The 26,076-nt window shown below is 39.8% G+C and overlaps 5 non-coding genes across 5 annotated transcripts; 4 read left to right on the top strand and 1 right to left on the bottom strand.

The window, feature by feature from the left end:
- The first annotated feature begins 2,273 nt into the window (after nucleotides 1-2,273).
- TRNAL-CAA lies at nucleotides 2,274-2,381 on the top strand. The gene is made up of 2 exons: nucleotides 2,274-2,311; nucleotides 2,336-2,381. It is a non-coding gene; the product is annotated as a tRNA-Leu (tRNA).
- A 2,394-nt stretch (nucleotides 2,382-4,775) lies between these two features.
- TRNAL-CAA lies at nucleotides 4,776-4,882 on the bottom strand. The gene is made up of 2 exons: nucleotides 4,845-4,882; nucleotides 4,776-4,821 (listed from the first exon to the last, which is right to left on the bottom strand). It is a non-coding gene; the product is annotated as a tRNA-Leu (tRNA).
- A 6,124-nt stretch (nucleotides 4,883-11,006) lies between these two features.
- Nucleotides 11,007-11,079, top strand: TRNAT-CGU. The gene has a single exon. It is a non-coding gene; the product is annotated as a tRNA-Thr (tRNA).
- A 3,718-nt stretch (nucleotides 11,080-14,797) lies between these two features.
- Nucleotides 14,798-14,891, top strand: TRNAI-UAU. The gene is made up of 2 exons: nucleotides 14,798-14,835; nucleotides 14,856-14,891. It is a non-coding gene; the product is annotated as a tRNA-Ile (tRNA).
- A 10,733-nt stretch (nucleotides 14,892-25,624) lies between these two features.
- On the top strand, nucleotides 25,625-25,697 carry TRNAF-GAA. Its single transcript has one exon. It is a non-coding gene; the product is annotated as a tRNA-Phe (tRNA).
- The last annotated feature ends 379 nt before the right edge of the window (nucleotides 25,698-26,076 follow it).

The following is a 26,076-nucleotide window of genomic DNA, read 5'->3' as shown; positions in this document are numbered from 1 at the left end:
ACATTCAAAATCAAGAAGTGTGATTTTTGCTGCACAGGTCTACCTCAGAAGATGATTGATCAATCCTATTCTGAGCTGTTCTTTCCTTCTCATATCCCCTCTGAATTCTGCAGGGCTCTAATCTTACCTTTTTTTCCCCCCTCTCTGCTACACAAGCCGCAAACTTTGTCTTAACCTCTTTCTTAAGACAGAAACCATGGAATCATCACTTCCTCGGATATTTTCATTTCCAGTAACCTCCCCAACTACATTAACAGAATAAAATTACCACCTGCAAAAAGAGAATCATTGGCCCAAGGTCTTGTAAGCCAAAAATTTTTAGTCCTGAGTGTTCTCCCAGGAAGACCTTAGAAGGAAGGATTGTAAATTCAATGAGGTACTATTGGGGTCCGGGCCTTGGTGGTGTTAATGGCCTTTTATAAAACTCTTCAGAAGCTCAATGAAGACTTTTTTTTTTTTTTTGTAGTCATCTGAACTGAATTGTACAGAATTGACCATGAAGTGAATTTTATTCCAGGGAGGAGACAAAATATAAACATTTAAAGGATACCAATGAAGAATATATTTAGGAACCAAAGGTATAAAAGAACTTTGAAATAAAACAGAAAAATCCAACTATAAAGACAAAGATTGACAACTGTGACTATATTAAAATCAAGATCTTTTCATTAAAAATATCACACATAATTCCACACTCAAGGAATGGGACTATGTTCATCTTATATTTGTTTGGAAGTTGAGTTTTCAACTTTTTATCTGATTAATAACAGCAATATGTTTGGAGAGTTTAAAAGAGGGATAAAGAAGTCATGAGTAGGATGTCAAGAGCTAAATGACAGAGGATTTGACTAAGAGGAAGGGGGAAGCTGTTAAGTTTGAAAGATCATTAATTGGCAGAAAAGGAGGACTCAGCAAATTTTCTAAGTGTTTGGAAATTTCGACACCACAATTCAGAAAAGGCAAATTTGGTTTGTTGGGAATTTGGTTTGTTGCAAAACTGTCTAAATGCCAGAGGTTACAAATACAAACATGAAGGTGAATGGTATTTTGAGTGACTGCTACTTGTCACATGGTTTGCTAGGGAAAGCACCTACATAAATTTTTTTAAAACTCTCAACAGTCTTGAGGTAGGGATTGCCCTCTAAATTTACAGATGAAAGAAATGTTCACAGATGGTCAAAATAATGTAAAATATCAAAACATCACACTTTTGTAAATGATGAAGCTTGAATTCAAACATACACACCTGATTCAAGATCCTCATGTTTTCTCCTAATCTGCATTGCCTTTAAAAAAGTATTTCAGATTCTCTACATGAAGACCAAAAACAGAGCAAAAGAAACAACTCACTTCTGATTGATGTGCACACAAAATGGATCTTTAAATAGCTGTTTGCTGGTTCATGCATATGTGTTTGAGTTGTCTTCTGCAGGCAATGAAAAATTTCTGAAGTCTGTTAGTTTGGAAGAATAACTAAAAACTATTATCAGACAGAATAGAAAGAAAACATTGGATGAACATCTCTCACCTTAACCAAAGCAGGAGGGATTTTTAACCACAACATCAACAACATTTTAAAAAACTCAATAGAGACTTTATACCAAGACCAAGACCTTATTCTAGTCCTCCGTGCTCTATGTTTCTCTTTTTATGAGTCTTATAATAAACCATGTCCTGCCTCTTCACTTCACATCCCTTCTTTAAGCACAGACTGAAAGAATGCAAAGGGGAAAATAAGTTAGAGCAAGAGAAAAATAGCAACGGAAGGAAAGGGAAGAGAGGAGAGGGGAGAAAGCAGTGGACCTTGCAGGAACTGTGACGATGCTGAAAATATTATTGTATAGGGACCTGAAGTCTCACACACAGGCCCAGTCCCCATTAATAAAACTTGTTAAGATAAAATACTGTGAGATACTGTGAGCACTGGGCAAAGCTCCTGAAAGACAATAGCTGCAACACATGCTGATAAAATCTGTATCCTAAATCCTCTGTTTCTTAAGGTTGTTTGTGTAATGTGTAACTCACGGTCAGCAGGGATGGAGTGGGAGAAAAAGACTCAAGGTACGTGAGGTGGGCTCCCAGTCTTCAAAGCAGCATCAACTCTGTCTCCCAGCACACCTCTTTACCATTAAATTACTACTTTCTCGTCTTTTGGCTTTGCAGATAATTCTTGGTTTACTCCTGTAATTTCTAGAAATAACTGTTCCTTTTCCTCTCAGAACAGGCTTCAGTCATTGACTGAGTTGTTAATACTGAGATCTTGACAGTGTCATGTCAGGATGGCCGAGTGGTCTAAGGCGCCAGACTCAAGATTCTATCTTCCCTCTCTTGGGACTTCTGGTCTCCGAATGGAGGCGTGGGTTCGAATCCCACTTCTGACAAGACTCAGTTTTGTTCTTGGCACACGTGTCTTTCATCTCACTCTTGCCTTTCCACCTTGAGTATCCTCCCTTATTCTGTAGTTGGGTTCTTTCTACCTCTAAAGACAGTCCCCACCAGCTGCTCCACCCAGGTCTATACTCAGGAAGGTCCTGGTATCCCTGCAAGAGACACTAATAAGTCATCTCTACAACCACCAGCCAAGCATTTGACAAATGGAAATTCCCAATTAGAGAATCTGGAGTATTCCCACACACAACTGGGCACATTTTAAAAAAATCTCTTTGCCACCGATGACTCCCTCTTCCCAGAGAGAAAGAGGCAGTGGATTACCATTTGAAGGTTGTTCCTTACTCTGTCAGCCTGTTTATCTTAATGAAACCCAGGAACTTGACTTAATATCAAAAATACAAACCAGAAAGCCCTCCCTTTCCTAGAGAGACCTCAAGCCAGACTGTTATGCGCTGGGGGAACATGGCCTCACCACTGGCAAATCAAACAATGTTCTGCATGACCACACCAATGAAAAGGACCCAGACTTTCTTAGTGGTAGCTCAATTTAAGAAGCTCCCACACAGTCCTAGTTTTTTCTAGTGGGAAAGTTACTGGAAAATTCACTGCTTTTCCCCACATGGAGGAACTGAAAGAAACAAAATGGAAGCAATAATAATAATACTAATAAACCCCACTGGAATCGATTTGTAGCCTTTGTATTTTCGTATTAGTGAGAAAGATATCCAAAAGAGTAAGTACACAGTTTCTGGTTTTGCCTTTTGATTTAAAGACAGCATCACAGTACCTATAGTACCATCTCTGAGGTTAAGTAAGAAATGACACATTGGGGAAAGTGGCAAACTCTCAGACCATCATTTCCTAAGTTGTTACAAATCAAGCTCTGTAACAGTTTCCTGGCTAGAAGAAGGATCCTCAGAGCTTAGTACTCAGCATCCTGCCCAGGTGTTGGATACTTTATAAAGGGGAGAAAACATTTTAAAATGATTTTTATTTTATTTTACTTTTTAGATTTCCCCATTTAGCTCAAAATATACTAGGAATGTATTGGAACAGAAGATAAAACCAGTAACAGGAAAATAAACAGTCTCAATCTGAAACAATGGTTGGAAGAAGATGAAAATGGAGAAGGGAGAAAAATAATTTGGAATTTCATGATTTCAGGGGAAATGCAGGACAGGAAAGAGTGGTGGATGTTTAGGAATCTGCAGAGGTGAGAGTGAAAAAAGTGAAATTTAATGATGGGAAAGTGATTTTGGGTTCAAGAGGATAATTAATCACCCTCAGTAGTTCAGGGCTCATTTTGGTTATTGGTCCATGCATACTTTGTTTCAGAAACACTTTTTCTTTTTTTTTTTTAGAAACACTTTTTCTTTGTCACAACCTGTATCTATCTCTTTCTTCTCCCCAAAACATATAGATCCTCTCTGAAGGATTTAATGTTCTTTAGAAAAGAAATTACCCTCAAAAAAAGTGCTGTTGATTTGTGTGATTTTCATTGGCACTGATATTTTTTTATTTTACTCAACACAGTTTGAAAAATCTATTGTCTTGCTACATTCACATCTGCTCCTATGTGCAGCTGCTACATAGTATGAAATTCATGGGTGGCCACTGAAGTATACCTGGTGGATATCTAGCTTGCCTGCAATAATGTGGTACTGCAAAATCCTACACTTAGACAAGGCCAACCATGGAGTTGAGCTGGAATCTCACTGAGATACATTCCTAGGAGGAAGATTGCTGTGTAATGATTTAAAAGCTATACGGGAAGAAAAATTCATTTAATGTCAAAGCTGCAAAATTTGGAAGTCTTAACTTTAAGACCAACATTTTACCTAGCTTATGTAGCTCTTCACAGAAGGCATTTTTTTTTTAACCTTAATAAAAATAAAGAAAAGATATCTACATCAAATCATTTTGAAAAGAAATCTCAGAGCAAGCTCAATTTTACTCAGTTTTAACAGTATGAGCATTTCCTTTTGATAACCTAAAAATATTTTCAGCAGTGTCATAGTCTTGAAGGACTTACCCTCTTAGATTTTAGAGATGACATAAGAAGATGACAAGGAAATACTTTGTGAGAGCTTTGTAACAGATTCTTTTCCGTGTACAGTAAAGCGGTGAGGATTTCATTCATTCTCTCTGCAATAAACACCCAACAACCAAATGTGGATGACTCATCAGTTGACTCACTAAGGAAAAGACCACAACTTGTTATGATACTTTTTTTCTAGGAGGAGGGGATCTCAGAAGGCAGTACTGAAGGTTACCTCCACATGATTCTGAAAGTATTCCAGGATTCTTTGACCGGGGAATTCTCACTTTCGAATATTGGTCAGGGCCGGGAAATATCTGAACGTCGTAAGAACAAAACGAAGATATGTCAGAAGTGGGATTCGAACCCACGCCTCCATTCGGAGACCAGAAGCCCCAACGGCGGGAAGCAGAAGCTTGAGTCTGGCGCCTTAGACCACTCGGCCATCCTGACACCTCCACCCTAGTGTTTGAAAGTGTTTTTCTATAGACTCTGAGGGGCTGGCGTATAGCTGCGTCCCAGAAGAAAAGTTTCTGAAATTTGTCGGACTGGGTGGGAGTCGTGAGTTCAGACTGAGAAACAGAAAGGTAGCAGAATACGAGCGTTAACGCAGACCTGAATAATTCTTTTTGCCCTGGAGACAGGGTGGTAGGGTGTTGAGAGACACTGTTCCGCCCCACCCCTACCAACCAGAGCTCCCGGTCCAGTCCCCTGCCTTCCGCCCCCCGCCCGCCAGAACAGGGACCCGGCCTCACAAATTTCTTCCTCTGGCCTGGAACCCCACCTGTGACCTGGACCCCAGGGTCACTGTTTTCTTTGTGATTCAAACCTTCATTAAGCAGGTCCAGTTCGATGCTGCCTCGGGATCGGTGGAAACTTTAAGTGAATAAATGGTCAACCCCACTGCTCTGGACGAGAGAGGGTCATTCCCCTTGTTCTCAACCCATCCAGACTCTGATTTCAGCGCCTGAAGCCGTACTTAAATCATTCATTCCACCCGTCACTGTTTTCTGCCCTGCAGGGTTGCCTGTGCTCTTCAGTAATAATCTTGCCTTTCTTCTCTCTAGAGCTCTCAGAGGCTTTCCAGGAAATATTACCCCTCTGGGGTGACCGCAGCAATTCTGAAACATAATGTTTACATTTATATGAGTGAAAATATGTTTAAGTGATGGAAAATGAAATAGACAAAGGGGGAAAAAATAAAATGCTTTTGTTGCAATGATTACTTTGGGATTAAAGGAGAGAAGAAATTAAAACCTCCAATAATTTGGAGTATCACCAAGTTTCTATAGTTAGGCTCTGAAGGTCCAAATCTATAGGACACTTGAATTAGAGAATCATCACTTTTAAATTTGTAATTTTCTCATCAATTACCCAATGCAAATGGAAAGCATCTCTTAAAAATAATGTTATTGTTTGTAGATTTTACTCTTTTTATTGTGATCATTTTTTCTCTATACTAATAATATGTTTACAAAGTATGCAATATTGAGTGTGTATTTTAACATATACATATGTTGAATTTTTGCATTAATGTTTTCTATAGCTTGAAGCATAGGTATATTTCTATACACCTTTGAAGTCTATTTATGTACTTTTTGTAGAAATGAAAACCTCTGAAAACAGGTTTAAAATATTTGGGGTACTTGAAAATGGATATTATGAAAATGTAATGTAAGCAAGAAATCACAACTGAAATATGCTGTAATTCAATTTTCTTTAATATACCAATTCTTGCAGGGCCCAGCACAGTCAATATTTCATGAACCTCTGGGTAATATGTTCCCTAGACACCTGTTTAATATTAATGCAAACTTATTTTAATGTCTCAATTTTTTTTTATAAGTCCAGGGAACATTGGATAAATGAAATCTAAGGATATAGAGGCTTCTAAGTGGTTAGAATTAAGACATTAAGAAAAAAACCTGTCATAGATTGTATTTTCTAAGAACGGCCATACCAATATATCTCATGTCATGTATTTTTCTTTTAATGCAATTTTGAGACATTCCTTCTGGAGGTGGGGGTCTATGCTCCCTCCCCTTGAATCTGGTTAGACCTGTGCCTACTATGGAAGGGATGCTATATGACTTTCCAAAGCTAGGTTGTAAAAGGTGATAGAAACTTTCAATACTTTTCTCTCAAGACATTTGTCCCCAGAACCCAACCACCATACTGTAAGGAAGCCCAAACTAAACTACAGGGAGACACCACATGGAAAATACCTGAGGACTCCAGCCCACAGCCAGCAACAACTGCCATACATTTGAGTAACCTATTCTTCAGATGATTTCCTCCCACTGGTCTTATAGTCTTCCACTTGAGTTTCCAGAAATCATGGAGCAGAGACAAGCTGTCCCCACTGTGCTCGGTCCAAACTCTGTGAGAACCAACAAATCTATAGAACCCAAATAAATTATAGGTGTTAAATTAAGCCATTAAGTTTTATTATGATTTGTTATGTAGCAATAGTTAGGTATGGATCAGTCTTGGTCCAATCAGGAGAGAAGAACGAATAACGACAGGAAAAGTTGTTTATTTATTTTTCCAGTTTAATTGAGATATATTTGACATATAATACTATATAAGTTTAAGGTATACAACATAATGGTTTGATATATGTATATACTGCAAAATGATTACCATAATTAGTTTAATTAACATCTATCACCTCACAAAGTTACAAATTGCTTTTCCTTGTGATGAGAACTTTTAAGATCTACTCTCTTAGTAACTTTAAAATATACAATACAGTATTGTTAACTACAGTTGTCAAGTTGTACATTATATCCCCAGAAAGTATATTGCTTATAATGAATAGGGAGAGTGTAATATATGGAATTGTTAACTAAAGATGGGGTTGGAGAAACAAGGAATTGATGAGTAAAAAGTAAAAAGAATACTAACAAATATAAGAATAGCAAATCACTACTCTTAAGACTGCTAAAGCACCTTAGGAAGTGCCCCTCATCCATGGCTGAGATAAAGCACAGAAGGAAGAGCCCTCTATACTTCACCCTACCCCTAGCTAAGATCCAGACCTTGATGGGGAAGGCTTGGGCATGATTCACTGAAGAGCAAAGAAATTTCTGTGGGGTTGTGCCAGCAGAACTTGCTTGAAATTTGCCCTCTGGAACTAGCTGAAGGTCATTTTTCCAGTGCTTCTTGGAAAACTCTTCCTAGAGACGTCTCTCACTGAGAGTTCTCCACTAGAAAACACTCAAGGGGGATGCCCACCGGGGGAATTTGGTGGCTGCTGCTGGCTGCTGGAGCCTGAAGCAGGCGGAAGCCATGCCTGTGTAGGAGGCAGGCCCTGGGGAAGCAGCAGGCCAAGTAATGCAGGGGAACCAGGATGCAAATCTCCTTTCCCCCTGCAATGATTCTCCACTATTCTCTACTGCACAGCTTCGGTGCCAATTAAAAGAAAATTATTTAAAGGATTCATACCATTTCCACAAAGCAGGCAAAAAGGGTGAACTTGGGACTGAGAGATAGTAAATTCATGAGGATTAGTGGATAATGCAAATTTTGTTACCTAAAAATGGGAACAAACTCTATAGCATGTGACTTTGGGGCTGGACACCAGACAGAAACTGGAAAGACCTTGAGAAGACTGTTACTGAAAAGTTCTGAAGACAGTTTCTTCCTGTTGCCTGTCTCACCATATTTCACTGAGCTTATACATTTCTTTAGGTGCAAGAAAATCAGAGGTGAATACTGTACCTAAATATAGGATGAAATCTGTGAAAACTGCAAATCACAGACTTTCTGGGAGTTTCTGATCTTTCTTGAGACCACATCCCTTTCTTCTCTGATACTCAGGTGATGAGGAGGAGCTTCAGCAGAGAGGCCCTCCTGGACAGGCAAGTTTAGGATTATGGAGAATCTGAACAAACTGGCTCCTCCAGAAGGCAGGAGGAAGACTTTTCATCCAAGAAGTTTAGGAAGTTACTGATGAGTAACAATGATAAAATTGACCTCACGTTTCTTTCACTCCCCTCACTCTCAACTTCATTAATATGTCCATTTCCTGTTTTGTTGTGTTTCTCTATATTTTTGTTTATGACACTGTAAGTCATAAGAGATCAAACTGCCAACATCCGTTGGATCATAGGAAAAGCAAAAGAATTCCAGAAAAACATCTACTTCTGCTTCATTGACTACACTAAAGCCTTTGACTGTATGGATCACAATACAAACTGTGGAAATTCTTACAGAAATGGGAATATCAGACCACCTGACCTGCCTCCTGAGAAATCTGTATGCAGGTCAAGAAGCAACAGTTGGAACTGGACATGGAGCAACAGATTGGTTCCAAATCAGGAAAGGAGTACATCAAAGCTGTATATTTTCACCCTGCTTTTTAAAAACTTATATGCAGACTACATCAGGTGAAATGCCAGTCTGATGAAGCACAAACTGTAATCAAGTTTGCCAAGAAAAATATCAATAACCTCAGATATGCAGATGACATCACCCTTATGGCAAAAAGCAAAGAGGAGCTAAAGAGCCTCTTGATGAAAGTGAAAGAAGAGATTGAAAAAGCTGGCTTAAAACTAAACATTCAAAAAACTAAAATAATGGCATCTGATCCCATCATTTCATGGCAAATAGATGTGAAAACAATGGAAACAGTGAGAGACTTTATTTTCTTGGGCTCCAGAATCACTGTAGATGGTGACTGATGTGAGAGTTGTACCATAAAGAAAGCTGAGCACCAAAGAATTGATGCTTTTGAACTGTGGTGTTGGAGAAGACTCTTGAGAGTCCCTGAGACTGCAAGGAATTAAAACCAGTCAATCCTAAAGGAAATCAATCAGTCCTGAATATTCATTGGAAGGACTGATGCTGAAGCTGAAGCTCCAATACTTTGGCCACCTGATGTGAAGAACTGACTCCTTGGGAAAAACCCTGATTCTGGAAAAGATTGAAGGCAGGAGGAGAAGGGGACAACAGAGGATGAGATGGTTGGATGGCTTCACTGACTCAATGGACATGAGTTTGAGCAAGCTCCAGGAGCTGGTGATGGATAGGGAAGCCTGGCGTGCTGCAGTCTATGGGGCTGCAATGAGTCGGACACGACCGAGTGGCTGAACTGAGGTCATAGGAACATTATTTTGCCCATATGTGACTTTGGAGAGAGGGAGGTAGAGTGTGTTACCTTTTTACCCAGTGAGACTTTTAAGAGAGCGGGCTGGCTGGCTTTTCATAGATTCTGCAGCTTCTCCTCTGAATGATGGGAGAGCTGTATTCCAGATTGCGACCAAAGCATAGAAACTGGATTCCCCACTTCACCAATGAATCTTATTTTGCTGAGTTGTTTTTAATGAGTTACTTGAATTTGCCGGTAGTCGACTTGCTTTTGGTTTTGCTTTTTGTTTTTAATTAAGAGTCATTTTTTAATGAGCCAGCTATCAAATCCTGAAAGTAGACAGCAAAACAATCCTTGCTTTGTGTCAGGAGCACAGGGTCTCTGATCTGGGACTGGAGACCTAGAATTTGTAGTTGAATTTTCTTCCTCACCAGGTCTCTTTACATTATTGCTGTTGCTGGTCTGAGCTGAGTCCTTAAACAGATTGTGTGTGTGTGTGTGTGTGTGTGTGTGTGTGTGTGTGTGTGTGTGTGTGTCCCTCGCAGCCCTTTTGTGTGCTCAGTGTCTGACTCAGGGATCAGTGTGCTCATATTTATATGTGTGTGACTTTGGGTGCTCAGTGCACTCCTGTCTGACTCTTTGTGACCCCATGGACTGCCAGGCTCCTCTGTTCATCGGATTTCCCCGGCGAGAAGACTGGAGTGGGTTGCTGTTTCCTTCTCCACGCAGTTCCTTTACCTGGGTGGAAATTAACAAATTTTCTGATATCTTTGCCACAGCTTCTTTAGACAGAGTTTTTGTATTTGGATTTCAGCCATACCCAGTGGGGAGGGAGAAACAGAGCACTTTCTTTACGCCCTGGATCGAGGCTTTAAAAGGTATTTCAGCCTCAAAGACAAGGCTACAAACAGGCAGAGCCTCTCTTCGGCTTCAGTTTCAGGGAAGTCGCTCCATTTTCTTGTTCCTGCTGACCTCTTCCTTATCCTCAAATCTCAGTCTCCCTTCTGATAACTGATATCCAGGAATTTGAGAGAGATCTCGGGTGTTTTCCCGCAAGGCTCTAAGAAATGAAGCCTGGAAAATCAGTGCGGAATATACTGCAGAGCAGAGGGCGTGACTGTAACTAAAATCAAGTGTCCCCGCAGCCCTCACCCGGAAACCTCGCATCTTAGCGGATGGGCAAGCTGTTCATTCCCCACTCTCGTCAACGTGCAACCTCTGACCCTCGACTGCTCTGGATTTTCAGGCAAAACTCTCAGAGGTGGATTAGGGGTCCTGTATTTCCTTTGTCAAAAGCCAATCGAACATGATGTTAAAACTATCAGAGAGTGAGGGAATTTGTTTGACCACAGATCAGAAAATCGAAAAGGGGTTGATAATAGGGTGTCAAATTTTCCAGAAACCAATCAAAATAAAGCAATGAAACCCTAACGATTTCAGTGTATAATCTGCTTTAAGACAAGGAGTTAAAAACTGAACTGTTGGGGCTCCGTAGCTCAGGGGTTAGAGCACTGGTCTCGTAAACCAGGGGTCGTGAGTTCGAATCTCACTGGAGCCTTGGGCTGCTGCTTTTAGAGAAAACACATGACACAAAGTTGTTGTGATATATGAATTCTTGATATCTGAAATTCAGGTATGGAAAACTTCATTTGAAATGCCACCAATACATGCTTTTTGATGTGAAGAGCCGACCCATTGGAAAAGACCCTGGTGCTGGGAGAGATTGAAGGCAAAAGGAGAAAGTGCGGCAGAGGATGAAACGGTTAGATAGCGTCAGTGACTCAACGGACCTGAGTCTGGGCAATCTCCGGAGACAGTGTAGGACAGAGAACCCTGGCGTGCTGCAGTCCATGGGATCGCAAAGAGTCGGACACGACTTAATGACTGAACAACAACAAGCCTTTTAATAAACCAATTTCTATTGTGATTCAATTTGTTGTAACCTGTAGTCCTGACTAACTTAGGTGTTATAAGCCTAAAGAGATATTGTAATTATCGATTTTATCATACTTACTTAATGGAGTCTAAGCTTCCTTGAAGACAAGAGTCATATCTTGCTTCATATTGTATCTCAGAGCTAGATACAATAGAAAACTCAAAAACTGAAAAAGCAAAGAGAATAAGGACTGAAAAAAACAAGAACAGAGTGTTCAAAGGCTGCAGTACAACTAGAAAAGATGTAACATGTAAGTAAGGGGAACTCGAGAAGGAGAAGAGAGAAAGTAAGAGAAGAAATATTTGAGAGAATAATGACTGGGAATTTTCCTAAAATTAATGTCAGACACCTAACCACAGGTTGAGGAAGCTCAGAGAACACCAAGAATACATAACAAGACTACAACTAGCCACTTAATTTTTAAACTACAGAAAATAAAAGATAAAATCCCGAAAGAAGTTAGAGGGAAAAACATCTTACCCATACAGAACCAGAGATAAGAATTATATCAGACTGCTCCTCAGAAACCATGCAAGCAAGAAGACAGTGAAGTTAAATATTTAAAATTTTGATGGGGAAAAAAAAAAAAAAAAACAACCCAGAATTTTGTACCCTGCAAAGTTATCCTTCAGAAGCAACAAAAATACTTTCTAAGACCAACAAAACTTTAGGGAATTTGTTGCTAGAAGACCTGCCTTGCAAAAACAATCAAACAAAAAAAAAACATGCTAAAAGGACTTCTTAAGAAGGATGGAAAAAAAAAAAAATAAGATCAGAAACTCAGGTCTATATAGACAAAGGAAAAGCACCAAAGAAGAAAAGTGAAGGTACAATAAAAACTTGTATTTTTCTTATTCTTAACTGATTTACTATATAACAGTTTGTTCAAAATAATAGTATTAACTAAGTATTTGATTATGTATGCTTATTTATATACCACACACCTCTCTCTATGTATATTTGCTTGTGTATATCTGTATATATGTGACATGAATGACAGCAATGATACAAGGTACAGTAGAGAGGAATTGGGATTATTTTGTTGTTATAAGGTACTCACACTATTCAGGACATGATATAGTGCTATTAGTGTTATCTGAAAGTAGACTTGGATTAGTTGTAAATATATATTGCAAACTACTGAAAAAAGTAAAAGACGTGTAACTGTATGCTAAGATAGAAGAGAAAATAGAATCATATAGATGCACAATTAAAACCTGAAAAGTGTAGATGACAAAAGTAGGAAGAAAGAACAATGGTGGTAAATAGAAGCCAATAATGACTTAGTCAGTATTAATCCAACCACATCATTAATTACTCTGAATATTAATGGTCTAAGTACGTCAATTATATAAGGGGATTATTATCAAGAAGACAAGAAATAACAAATGTTGGTGAGGGTGCTGAGAAAAGGAAACCCTTCTGCACTGTAAGTGGAAATGTAAACTTATGCACTCACTGTGGAAAACAGCATGGAGGCTTCTAAAAAAATTGAAAATAGAACTACGATATGATCCAGCAAATTCATTTTTGGATATTTATCTGGAATTTGAAGGAAACATCCACTTTGACGAACTAAATCAAGTTGACCCAGAGAAAGGAATCCAGAGAGAGAAATACTCCAAACTTTGTGTCTTCTCTCATTCTCTTTGCTCCCTCAACTGAAACTCAAGATGAAGTTGCAGGGCAAGGGAACCCAAATTGTGGTGGGTGCAGGCCAGACTTCCATAGAAAGAAGAGCAGGCAGAAATCAGAAGTTTTTTTTTTTTTTTTTTTTTTTTAACGTTAACAATTCCAAGCACTTGGCTTTCTATCTACATTTTCCTTCATGCACCATGATTTTATGCTTATAATGCCGACGTGTTAATGAAAGTCAGTTTAATATCTAGTGACATATTGTGAGTCTTGTAAGTTTTCATCTCTTAAGAATAGCTCCGAAGATACTAGTTCTTCTTGTCTAGATTCAGACTTGGAACACAGCACATGAGTGCTAAGATGTGGTTTATATAAATCACTTAGAAAAATGTCTGGCCAATGATAAGCTCCATCCAACTTGTGGCTGCTATTGTTGTTTAGATGAATGCCCTGTTCAGGCAGAGCTCCAGGCCTCTGTGGTGGGAATGTAGGAGGAGATCATGTGGTGAGATGGTCATTACTAAAGGGCTATGTCGCTTCTCACTACTCCTTAATTTAAGGTGTGTTTAAAAAACACGTAATGATCCAGTACAGCAATGCAACAGACGCCGAGATATGGAAACAGTTCTCTCCCCTCGCACTCCTTTCTGCATCTGAATGGAGATATTTAGTCACTGGTCTAGTACTCTCAGTCCTGTTTGTTAAGTCCCGTGTGGACAGGAATAGTCAGGCTATTCCATTATTTACCCAATTCTCCTTCTCACTGACAGGAATTCTTCCATAAAAGCCTAAAAGCCTCATATCTGGTGTGTATGTACCAGCTGCGATTACCCTACACCAAAAACAAACAAGCACATAACAAACAAAATTGACCTTTATAATGAGATGCCCCAGGCAGAAAATGAAGATACTGGGTGGCCAAACTGGGTTTGCCTCTACTGTCCTGGATTGTAGAGGCCAACTACCTGCAATGAACCTCGAAAGAAGGTCAAAACTGGTGGAGGAGCAGGGTGGGAGTGGGGGTGGGGGACGCCACCTCAATCTCCATATGTAACACGCGGCCCAAAGGAGCCGTTTCCGCTCTGGTTGTTTTCCCGCAGGAGATGCCGGACCAGCTGGCTGTATGACTTCAAATGAGGTTTGCAAGCAGGCTCGGGAAGGATTTAGGGGAACCTGGAGGCACAGCCTGGAGATGCTGGACAGCAAGGTGGATAGTTCCGCCAGAAGCGCAGCGGGTGCTGGGAAACCCGCGGGGCCAGGACTGGGCTGGCTCTGCTTCTCTGGGTCCTGATCTGGTAGGAAGCATCACGGACCAGCCAGGCGGTGCGCGGTGATGCCATGCCTCAGTCAAATAGCCCTTGTCTTCCCCGGAAATCGTTCCCTTCTTGGAGTCAAGGCGAGGGGGAACCCGAGTCCGCCCGTCCTTTCTCCTCAACCTTCTCTCGGGGCTTCTGAAAGGAGCATCCCCGAACCCCTGGGAAATGCTGATCCTCGCTGGCCCAGAGGAAGGATCACACACACGCTTGCGGAAGAGATGGAAGTGTCTCGATCAAAGTGTCTCTGCCAGGCCAGCCGCGGCTGAGGAGGGTGGGGAGAAGAGGGTCCTCAGCAGTGCCGCGCGTTCCCGCTCTGCTTGTCTCGGGGATCCGGCGCGCCGGTCGCTCGTGGCTCTGTAGAGTGCGCACCGAGAACGGAGGGAAAGCATGCTCCAGTGGCGCAATCGGTTAGCGCGCGGTACTTATACAGCAGTATATGTGCGGGTGATGCCGAGGTTGTGAGTTCGAGCCTCACCTGGAGCATGTTTTCTTCCCTTTATGGTTTCAGTCTCTTTTCACTCTAATGCGTTCCTTCCCTCCTCTTTAAAGATAAAAGCTAAAAAGAGGCTGTTACGTTTTCCAAGGTGAGAACGCAGATATTCCCATGATTAAGGAGAATATTTGGTCGTTTTCAAACACAAAGAAATCACAAGCCGAAAGGAGGCAAATTGAGCCCATTCAAGCATATTCATTCGATTCTCATCTGTTAGGAGATCTTAAAGTCAGGTTGTACAGCTTCGAATGAGTCTCCCTCATCCTTTCCTCGCTCCTAGTATAAAACCATTTCTCAAATCTTTGGGAACTGAGCACGGAAGAGGACAACCTGGGTCTTACGCTCTGCCATTTCGTGCAGCTGTCACAGGGGCTCACGAATGACCAGAAGCTACGCGCAGGCATCTTAACGTTGAGTTCCATAAGATCTGCAGTGAGGTTGCTGAACTTCATCTGTGAAATATAAATGTGCTTGAGTCGAACTCCACCGCCTACTTTATATAAACCAGACTGGGGAACAAAATTTATCTTCCCCTGCAATGAAACATAGGTGGCTGGGTATGTATTTCTTCCTAATTTCATCAGAAAATAAACGACCTTTTTTGGAAAAACGACATTCATCTGGAGGCTGTGTCTGAAATAAATGATCGTATGTTGCTCTACTTTTATCCAGTCTCTCCTGGATTTCATTGTTTCACAGGGCCTTCCTTCTCCTTTGTCTCTTACAAATGGTTATAGCCCACAGTTTCATCTCAATTTTTTTCTTACCTACTGATATACACATTTTTTGTATTATATTCGTTCCCTTAATTATAGCATCTTTCCAAATACCAATGATTTTAAGATTTCTTTCCCATCCAGTCCCCTCATTTGAATCAAGACCTATGCCCCCTACTGCCTACTGGATATTTCTGTCTAGAGATTCCTGCAAGTCTGTAACAGCAACACATGGGGAAATCATCAAAATCAAATCCACTCCCTCTCCTGTACACTTTATCTCAAAGGCAGCCATTCAGCAAATACTTGATACCTGCTTTTTGCCAGATCCACTCTAGATGCTGAGATTACTGTAGTGAAAAAAAAAAATATCAAATCTCTATTCTCTAGAACCTAAGTTCTAGTAGGGAGAAATAAGCAATGAACAACTGAACATAAACATATTTATATATAGTTAGACAAAGTGGTAATAAGTTTATAGCAAAAAACAAAAATAGGATAAGAGGGATCAAGGATACCAGGGAATATGCTGGGAGTGCTATGTGATATAAGGTTGTTAGAGAAGGCCTGTCTAAGCAGTGACATTTAAGCAGAAACCTGAAGGAAATAAGGGAGAAAGTCTTGGATATATATGGTGAAAGACAGGTACGGGCAGAGGTAAGAACAAAGGCAAAAGTCAAGCTATGGGAATGGCCCCATGAGCATAGTTAGAGAAGAAAAAGGAAAAAAGGTTGCCCCAGCACATAGTAAATCTACATATGAATCTTCAAGTTGCAGAACTTTAAAAAATGCCAACATGCATTCACTTGTCCAGTCACGAGTTAGTTCACTTGTCTGGCTTACGCTGTCACACACGTGCCTCCTCTACAAGTGGTCGTGCTTTTGTGTACTTTCTCGTACAGTACTGTATGGAGTACAGTATCTTTCTTCCAAGTCCAGGATGTCCAGAAGCAAGTGTAAAAGCATCAGTGATGTATCCGGTGCTGCTAAGAAGCACCAGGAATGGGAGGCCCAGAAAAAGGAAGAAGAGAGATAAGAAGACGAAGTAACTGAAGTGATTCATGATGCAGGAAATGGCAAGGCGGACCTCCTTTATTTGGACCTCCTCCTTTATTTGAGGAAGCACTGTGATTCATGGGGTCTCAAAGAGTTGGACACGACTGAGCAACTGAACTGAAAGTTAGCTTTTGAGCACAGGACTTGAATCTATAATGGTTCACTGCCGGAATCCAGCCCCGGCGGGTCCAGGAATACCCGAGGGATGAATGGCGTCGGTGAAAAGAAGTGCACGGACTCTGGTTGCAATGCAAGAACTCGTCTGTTTATTTTTTAACAGCTCAGATTATATAGAATTGTTTTTCTTGCCTCCCCCTTACCATCACCTCATGTTACATCAGATGTTGGTTTCATACTCCTGTCAATATTTTCCCTCATATCTTTTCCAATGACTTCATCTGGAACAATCCCGATTACAGGCTTTTTTCCTTGAATGTTCCATACATAGTCTTCTTGCCTCAATGGCCTAACATTTTCACTCTGACAAAAACAATGTTCCATAGATTCCAGATACAGTATGAATTCTTTGGATAATAAAACAATACATGGGAAGGGTTACAAAAACATGTTTGACATTTCTGAGAATAGTACCATGTGAGAATCCTGACATTTTTCTTTGTCTAAGACCACAAAACCTCAGTCTACAATCTTTAACTATGAAGCAGCAAAACACCTCCAAAGCAGCAAAACACCTCTATTAATAGTGAGGTAATGGCAGTGAGGCTGGTTAATATAAATCTTTTATACTGTTGAAATCTCGTGTTACACATTTTCTAATTCTACAAAAATACCCATCATATTCTATGTTTATTAAGGGAATAGAAACAGTGGACAAATAGCAGCACTGAAATAGCAACAATGAAAACTCTCTTGACCAAAGAGCAAGTAAACTGAAGCAGTACTTCTACTTCTGAATCTAAATGTCTCTACTCTTTTCTAATCTAGAACATTATAATCTTCTAAGCAAGCAGCCAAACTATGCCTGTGGCCTTTTCCTTATTTCTGCCCATAGCCATACCCTCGGCTTGGGCTATTCCGGGGAGGCCTGATTACTACATATTATGTTTCCAAGATTTAGTAGAAAGCACAATAACAGTAGGACAGAAAGAGAAAGGGGACAAACTGGATCCCCGGGGCGACCCCGAGGGGAGGAGCTGCCTTGCAGGTTCCTCTCTCGTCTGGTGACCTTGTCACGGCCTGGGCACATCCCGGCGGCTCCCGACACTACACAAAGGATGTAGCAGCCGTTCAGAAAGCAATACTGTGCTACCGTGTCATTTATGGTGAGAAAAGAAGGAGCTGCTACCTAGACATCGCTGGATCATCTTTTAAAAGAGGGTAGATAGAATTGAATTCAGCAAGGAATCAGAACTTATGTCTTCAATGTCAGGCATGAGTGACACTGCACCTTGCCCTCCGTCTCCTATTGCTGACAATCCTTCAGCTCTGCCATCTCCCACCTCCTCTCCCTCCTCCAGTCAGTAGTATTATAAACCTATTACAGTACAGTACTATATGGCTGATTGTGTTAATTGGGTATCTAGGTTAACTTTGTGAACAAACTGGACTTATGGATGCACTCCTATAATGGAAGTTATTTGTATGTAGGGGACTTAATGAATTTTTCAGCAGAAGAGCCTCTTTAATACTTTTTGAAACCTTGTGCCTGACATGATATTACATAATACTAGTTAATATAGTGACCAAATGATGTTTGAGGAAACAATGTGAAAATAAAATTGCTAGAATCACAAAGAATATCTCCAGGGGTTATTCCTGTTTCCTGTAGTGATCTCTGGCCAATCAAGGGCTGGGTTGTCTCTGATTCCCATGGCTTGATTTAGGAACTCTGTGATCACTCTGATCACATCAACTTCTGTGTAGCTAGCTGTTCAAAACAGAAAGCAACAATACAGTTTTCTAATGTTTCCTTTAAAGCAAAATGTATTCATTCATGGACAGAGGGGCCTGGTGGGCTGCCGTCTATGGGATCGCACAGAGTTGGACATGACTGAAGCGACTTAGCAGCAGCAGCAGGCATGAGGAGTTTTAGTTTGCAGCATTCAAACTCTTAGTTGTGGCTTGTGACATGTGACCAAGGATCAAATTGGGACCCCCCGCATTGGGAGTGCAGTCTTACCCCTGGACCACCTGGGAAGTCCCTTAGGTCTCTTTTCTGGTAAGACATTTATATACAATAAGATTCACGCATTTTAAGTGTAGAGTTTGATGAATTTTGATAATTGTATTAATTTCCTATTGCTTCTGTAACAAATTAGGACAAACTTAATTGTTGTTGATGTTCAGTTACTAAATTGTGCCTGACTCTTTGTAACCCATGGACTGCAGCACACCAGGCTTCCCTGTCCTTTACTATCTCCTGGAGTTTGCTCAAACTCATGTCCATTGAGTTGGGAATGCCATCCAGCCATCTCATCCTCTGTCGCCCCCTTCTCTTCCTGTCCTCAATCTTTCCCAACATCAGGGTCTTTCCCAATGAGTGGGCTCTCTGCATCATGTGGCCAAAGTATTGAAGCTTCAGCTTCAGCATCAGTCCTTCTGATGAATATTGATTTCCTTTAGGATTGGCTTGCTTGATCTCTTCGAAGTTCAAGGGACTCTCAAGAGTCTTCTCCAGCGCCACAATTCAAAATCATCAGTTCTTTGGTGCTCAGTCTTCTTCATGGTCTAACTCTCACACCCATAACTTACTACTGGAAAAACCATGACTTTTGTTTTCTTTTCCATATTTTTTAATTTGTTTGCCTTATATCTGTCTCCATCCACTAGAAGATAAGCTTCATGAGAATAGGGACTTGATCTTTTTGTCCTCCCAGCATCTCGGGTCGTGCCCATGGTGAAATACTTAGGAAGTGAAAAACTATGACTTTGACTATACAGACTTTTTTTGGAAAGCAATGTTTCTGCTTTTTAATATGCTGTATAGGTTTGTCACAGCTTTTCTTCCACGAAGCAAGGGTCTTTTAATTTCAGGGCTGTAGTCACCTTTCATAGTAATTTTGTAGCCCAAGAAAATAAGATCTCTGGTTCCTCTGCCTTTTCTAAATTCAACGTGTACATCTGCAAGTTCTTGGTTCACATACTGCTGAAGCCTAGCTTGAAGGATTTTGAGCATCACCTTGCTAGCAGTGAACTAAAATGGACAGGAATGGGTAAATTTGATGCAGATGACTATTGTATCTACCACTGTAGGCAAGAATCCCTTAGAGGAAATGATGTAGCCCTCATAGTCAACAAGAGTGCAAAATGCAGTGCCTGAGTGCAATCTCAAAAATGACAGAATGATCTCAGTTTGTTTTCAAGGCAAATCATTCAACATCACAGTAATCCAAGTCTATGCTCCAATTACTAATCACTAATGCCAAAGAAGCTGAATCTGAATGGTTCTATGAAGACCTACAAGACCGTTTAGCACTAACACCAAAAAAAGATGCCCTTTTCATCATAAGAGACTGGAATGCAAAAGTAGGAAATCAAGAAATACCTGGAGTAACGGGCAAGTTTGGCCTTGGAGTACAAAATGAAGCCGGGCAAAGGTTAACAGAGTTTTGGCAAGAGAATGCCCTGGTCATAGAAAACACCCTCTTCCACCAACACAAGAGAAGACTCTACACATGGACATCACCAGTCAATACCAAAATCAGGCTGATTATATTCTTTGCAGTTGAAGATGGCAAAGCTCTATACAGTCAGCAATGACAAGATCTGGAGCTGACTATAGCTCAGATCATGAACTCCTTACTGCAAAATTCAGGCTTACATTGAAGAAAGTAGGGAAAACTACTAGGCCATTTGACCTAAATCAAATCCCTTATGATGATATAGTGGAGGTGACAATTAGATTCAAGGGATCAGATATGATGAACAGAGTGCCTGAAGAACTATGGATGGAGGTTCGTAACATTGTACAGGAGGTGGTGAGCAAAACCATCCCAAAGAAAAAGAAATGCAGGAAAGCAAAATGGTTGTCTGAGGAGGCCATACAAATAGCTAAGAAAAGAAGAGTAGCGAAAGGCAAAGAAGAAAGGGAAAGATATACTCAACTGAATGCAGCGTTCCAGACAATAGCAAGGAGAGATAATAAAGCTTTCTTAAGTGAACAATGCAAAGAAATAGAGGTAAACAATAGACTGGGAAAAATTAGAAATCTCTTTAACAAAATTGGAAATACCAACATTTCATGCAAAGATAGGCACCATAAAGGACAGAAACGACAAGAACCTAACAGAAGCAGAAGATATTAAGAAGAAGTGGCAAGAATACACAGAAGAACTATACAAAAAAAGGTCTTAATGACCCGGAAAACCAGGATGATGTGGTCACTCACTCACCTAGAGCCAAACATCCTGGGATGTGAAGGCAAGTGGGCCTTAGGAAACATTACTATGAACAAAGCTAATGGAGGTGATGGAATTCCAGCTGAGCTATTTAAAATCCTAAGAGATGATGCTGTTAAAGTGCTGCACTCAATATGTCAGCAAATTTGGAAAACTCAGCAGTGGCCACAGGACTGGGAAAGGTCAGTTTTCCTTCCTATCCCAAAGAAAGGCAATGCCAAAGAATGCTCAAACTACTATACAACTGCCCTCATGTCAGAAACTTAGTGGCTTAGCACAAAATTCTTGTCTTGCACTTTTGTAAACCAGAAATCTAAAAAGGCTCTCACTGGACTAAAGCCAAGCTGTTGGCAAGTCTGTGTTCCTTCTGGAAATTCTCTTAGACAATTCTTTTTCTTGCTTTTTCTAGCTTCTAGAGGTGGCCCACATTCCTTAACTCTGGACCCATTCATCTTCAAAGCCAGCAATTGCATTACTCTAATCTCTGCTTCCCTTGTCACATCTTCTCTGATTCTCATCTTCTTATGTCTCTCTCTTCCACTTTTTTTAGAAAACAGTTTATTCATTTATTTATTTTTGGTTGCCCTCAGTCTTTGTTCCTACCTGGAGGCATCTCTAGTTGTGGTAAGCTGGGGTTCCTCTTCATTTCTGTGTGTGGGCTTCCTTTTTTCAGTGGCTTCTCTTGTTGCTTCTCTTGACCCAGCTCTAGGCACGTGATTTCAGTAGTGGCAGCACGCAGTCTCAGTAGTTTTGGTCTGAAGGCTGTCTAGTCAGGTAAGCCCACAAATTTGATTACTTAGATTAAATGAGCCCATTCTTTGGAGGATATAGTAAAATTCCAGCAAGTTATATTATGTATATTGATAAACTGATTTTAAAGTATATTGAAAGATGCAAAATAACCAACAGGATACTGAAGAACAACCTGGAGAAGGAAATGGCCACCTACTCCAGTATTTTTTCCTGGAAAATTCCATGGACAGAGGAGCCTGGTGGGCTACAGTCCATGGGGTCGCAAGAGTTGGGCATGACTTAGCAGCTAAACCTCTACCACCACTACTGAAGAACAAGGTTGAAGGTCTGACATTATCTAGCTTCAAGATTTGTCATTAAACTACAGTGATCAAGACAGTATGGAATTGGTGAAGAATAAATAAATAGATCAATGGAACAGAATAAAGAGCCTAGATATGGACCTAAACCAATCCAGTCAACTGATCTTTGATGAAGGAGCAAAGACAACTTAATAAAGAATTGTCTTTTCAACAAACAATTCGGAAACAACTACATACAAAATAAAAATGAATCTAGACACAAACCCTATGTTGCAAATATTAAATCAAGTAGATGATGTGCATGCATGCTCAGTCTCTCATTTGTGTCTAACTCTTTGCAACCCTATGGACTATAGCCCACCAGACTCCTCTGTTCATGGGATTTTCCAGGCAAGAATACTGGAGTGGGTTGCCCTTTCAAAAGTAGATGACAGACCAAACCTAAATGTAAAATGTAAACTTTTCTAGATAACATAGGAGAAAATCTAGCAGACCTCAGTTTTGGTGATAACTATTTACCACATTACCCAGCTTACATGATCTCAATTCCATGCTCAGGGGCTGAACCTGAGCCAGGGTAGTGAAAGCACTGAATCCTAATCACTAGACCATCAGGGAACTCCTGGTGATGACTTTTTAAAAAATATTTAATTATTTGATTGTCTTATTTGTGGCATGTGGGATCCAATTCCCTCACCAGGGACTGAACCCAGGCTCTGTGCATTGGGAGAAGGGAGTCTGAGCCACTGAACTACCAGGGAAGTAGTTCTACCTGGAAATGATTTTGTAGATACTATACCAAGAATATGATCTGTGAAAGAAAAAAAATTGGTGAATTAGAGTCCATTAAAATTAAAATCTTCTGCTCTGTGAAAGCCCATGGAAAGAGAATGACTGGAGAAAATGTTTACAAAATACATATCTGATGAAGGAGCTCATGATCTGAGCCACAGTCATTTATATTGAAATAATCATGTTTAAATAATAAATTAAAAAAATTAAAAAAATCCAGAATAACTATGGCAATCCAAAGTGAGAAAAACAAAACTGAGGCCCTCTATTATCAGATAATATTACTTAACTTTTAAATAATTTATTTAGTTAACTGGAGGATATTTATTTTACAGTGTTGTGTCAGTTCTGCCATACAACAACATGAACCAGCCATAGGTATACATATGTCCCCTCCATCTTGAATCTCCTTCCCACCTCCTGCCCCATACCACCCCTCTAGGCTATCACAGAGCACCAGGTTGAGCTCCTTGCATCGTACAGCAAATTCCCACTGGCTGTCTATTTTACATGTGGTAATGTATATGTTTTAATGCTACTCTCTCAGTTCTTCCCACCTTCTCCCTCCCCCACTGTGTCCACAAGTTTGTTCTCTATGTCTGTGTCTCTATTGCTGCCCTAAAAATAGGTTCATCAGTACCATTTTCCTAGATTCCATATATATTCGCTAATATATGAATTTGTTTTTCTCTTTCTGACTTCCTTCACTCTGTATAACAGGCTCTAGGTTCATCCACCTCACTAGAACTGGCTCAAATTCATTCCTTTTTATGGCTGAGTAATACTCCATTGTATATATGTACCACTACTTCTTTATCTGTTCATTTGTTGATGGTTATCTAGGTTGTTTCCATGTCCTGGCTATTTTAAATAATGCTAAAAGATATTGTTACTTAATTTTAAGTTAAAGAAATTAAGATAGTATAATTTTAGTGTAAAGACAAACATAGACCTATGTGGCAGAATAGAAAGTCTAGAGAAAAACAGACACATATACAGTTCCCTGTTTGATGACAGGAAGACAGTGCAATTCAGTAGGGGAAAAAATTGACTTTTCAATATATAATGCTGGGTTAATTGAAATCATATATTAAAGAAAATGAATTTAATACTTATCTCACACTATACATAAATTCAAAATGGAATATAATTTTAAATATTAAAAATAAAATACTTAAACTTCTAGACAGAAACATAGGAAAACAACTTCATGACTTTAGTGTAGGCAAATATTTCTGAACTAGGATGCAGAAAAGCACTAACTGTAAAGGTTGATAAATTGGACTTCATTAAAATTAAAAAGTTCAAAATACAAAATTAGGAGAACTAAAGATGTACCACAAATTGGGAGAACATATTTGCAACACATATCTGACGAAGGACTTGTATTCACAATAACATAAGAGCCAACTCATTGGAAAAGACCCTGATGCTGGGAAAGATTGAAAGCAGGAGGAGAAGGGGACGACAAGAGGGCAAGATGATTGGATGGCATCACCAACTCAATGGGCATGAGTTTGAGCAAGCTCCGAGAGATGGTGAAGTACAGGGAAGCCTGGCATGCTGCATTCCATGAGGTTGCAGAGTTGGACATGACTGAGTGACTGAACAACAAATGAACTACAAACTCAATTTTTAAAAAACTGGCAATCAACCCAATTTCTTAAATAGGGAAGAACATATGGGAAGATGTAAAATATCATAATCATCAAAAATACAAGTCAAACTCACAACGAACTATCACTACATCCTGGCCTGAGTAGCTAAAATGAAAATGACAATACCCAGTATTGGCTAGACTGTGAAGCAACCGGAAGCCTTATATGTTGCTTTCGGTAGTGTGAACTGTTACATACATTTGGAAAATAGTTTCCAGCAGGTAATAAAGTTAAACACACATATATCCTGTAGACCAGCAATTCCACCTTTACATCTATATATCTGTCTAATAAATCAATGATTATGTTCATCTGAAACTATGCACAAGAAAGTTCAGTATTTTTTATAATAACCACAAATTGAAAGCCAAATGCCTATCAACATTAGAGTGGATCAGTAAATTGGGGTACAACCATAAAATGGAAGTTTATAAATAGGAACTGCTTTAAGAAAAAACAGATGAATCTCAAAGACAATATTGAGTGAAAGAAGCCAGACATAAGAATGCAGAGTCTACTTGATTCAATATGTATATAGTTTAAAAACAAATGAGAGGGAACATGAGGGAGCATGCATGGTGACTAAGTGGTGTAAACTTGTAAAGATCATCATGCTGTGCACTTAAAACGTGGGTGCTTTACTGAATATAACTTATGCTTTATTTTTTTTTAACACGCTTTAATAGAATAGAAAGGAATAAAAATGACTGAAAGAATAGAAGATACTTAAGCGTCAAGCTAGAAATTATCTCGAACAGTGTTGTCTTGAGTTCTAGGAAGCTTACCACTCCAACAGGAAGCTATGAATCACCACGCCCCTTTGGCTCTCCAATTCATATCCTTAAGAAACATACATAAATTTTCTTTTACCACTCTGTTCTTTTGATCCTCCTATCATAACTCAGAAAATTTGGGGATGTTTTCTCATTGTCTTATTTTTTGTTGTTACAATTATTTCTGGAAGGGGAAGTGTATTATGTTTTCAGAAAATAAGACAAAAGGTTTTCTTACATTTTTCTGAAATGAAGGAAGTAGTTAAGAAAAGACTATTTAAAGAGAGTAGTTGTTGAGACGGTGCCGAACGGGTGGCCGAAATAGCTCAGTTGGGAGAGCGTTAGACTGAAGATCTAAAGGTCCCTGGTTCAATCCCGGGTTTCGGCAACTGCTTTTTGTAACGCGAACTAAGAGATACTGACGCCAAACTAAATGTCCATAGTCTTCAAATATACAATATAATAAGTCGATAGTGCCTTTTATATGCTGAGGAGTTGCATACATTTACCCTTAGTTTCTATGGCAAAACGTAATTCTGTGCCTATACACATTAATTCTTTCACAACTACCAGTAATTCCTTAAGGTAAAGAGGGGAAAAAACCCAAAGCAAAACACTTAATGCTTTATTTAGTTATGTATTTAGATGTTATTAAAGGCATCTATAAGAAGCAGGGCACGAGCAATTTCAATTGTCCCTTATTTACAGTAATTCTTTCGGAGTTCAAATAGCTAAAACACGCTCATTCTTTAGCGATGGCTTTCTAA

The sequence above is a fragment of the Cervus elaphus genome, chromosome 7, assembly GCF_910594005.1.
Source record: "Cervus elaphus chromosome 7, mCerEla1.1, whole genome shotgun sequence".
Taxonomy (NCBI): domain Eukaryota; kingdom Metazoa; phylum Chordata; class Mammalia; order Artiodactyla; family Cervidae; genus Cervus; species Cervus elaphus.
Note: the sequence above shows the minus strand (reverse complement) of the source record. Positions and strands in the feature narration are given on the sequence as shown.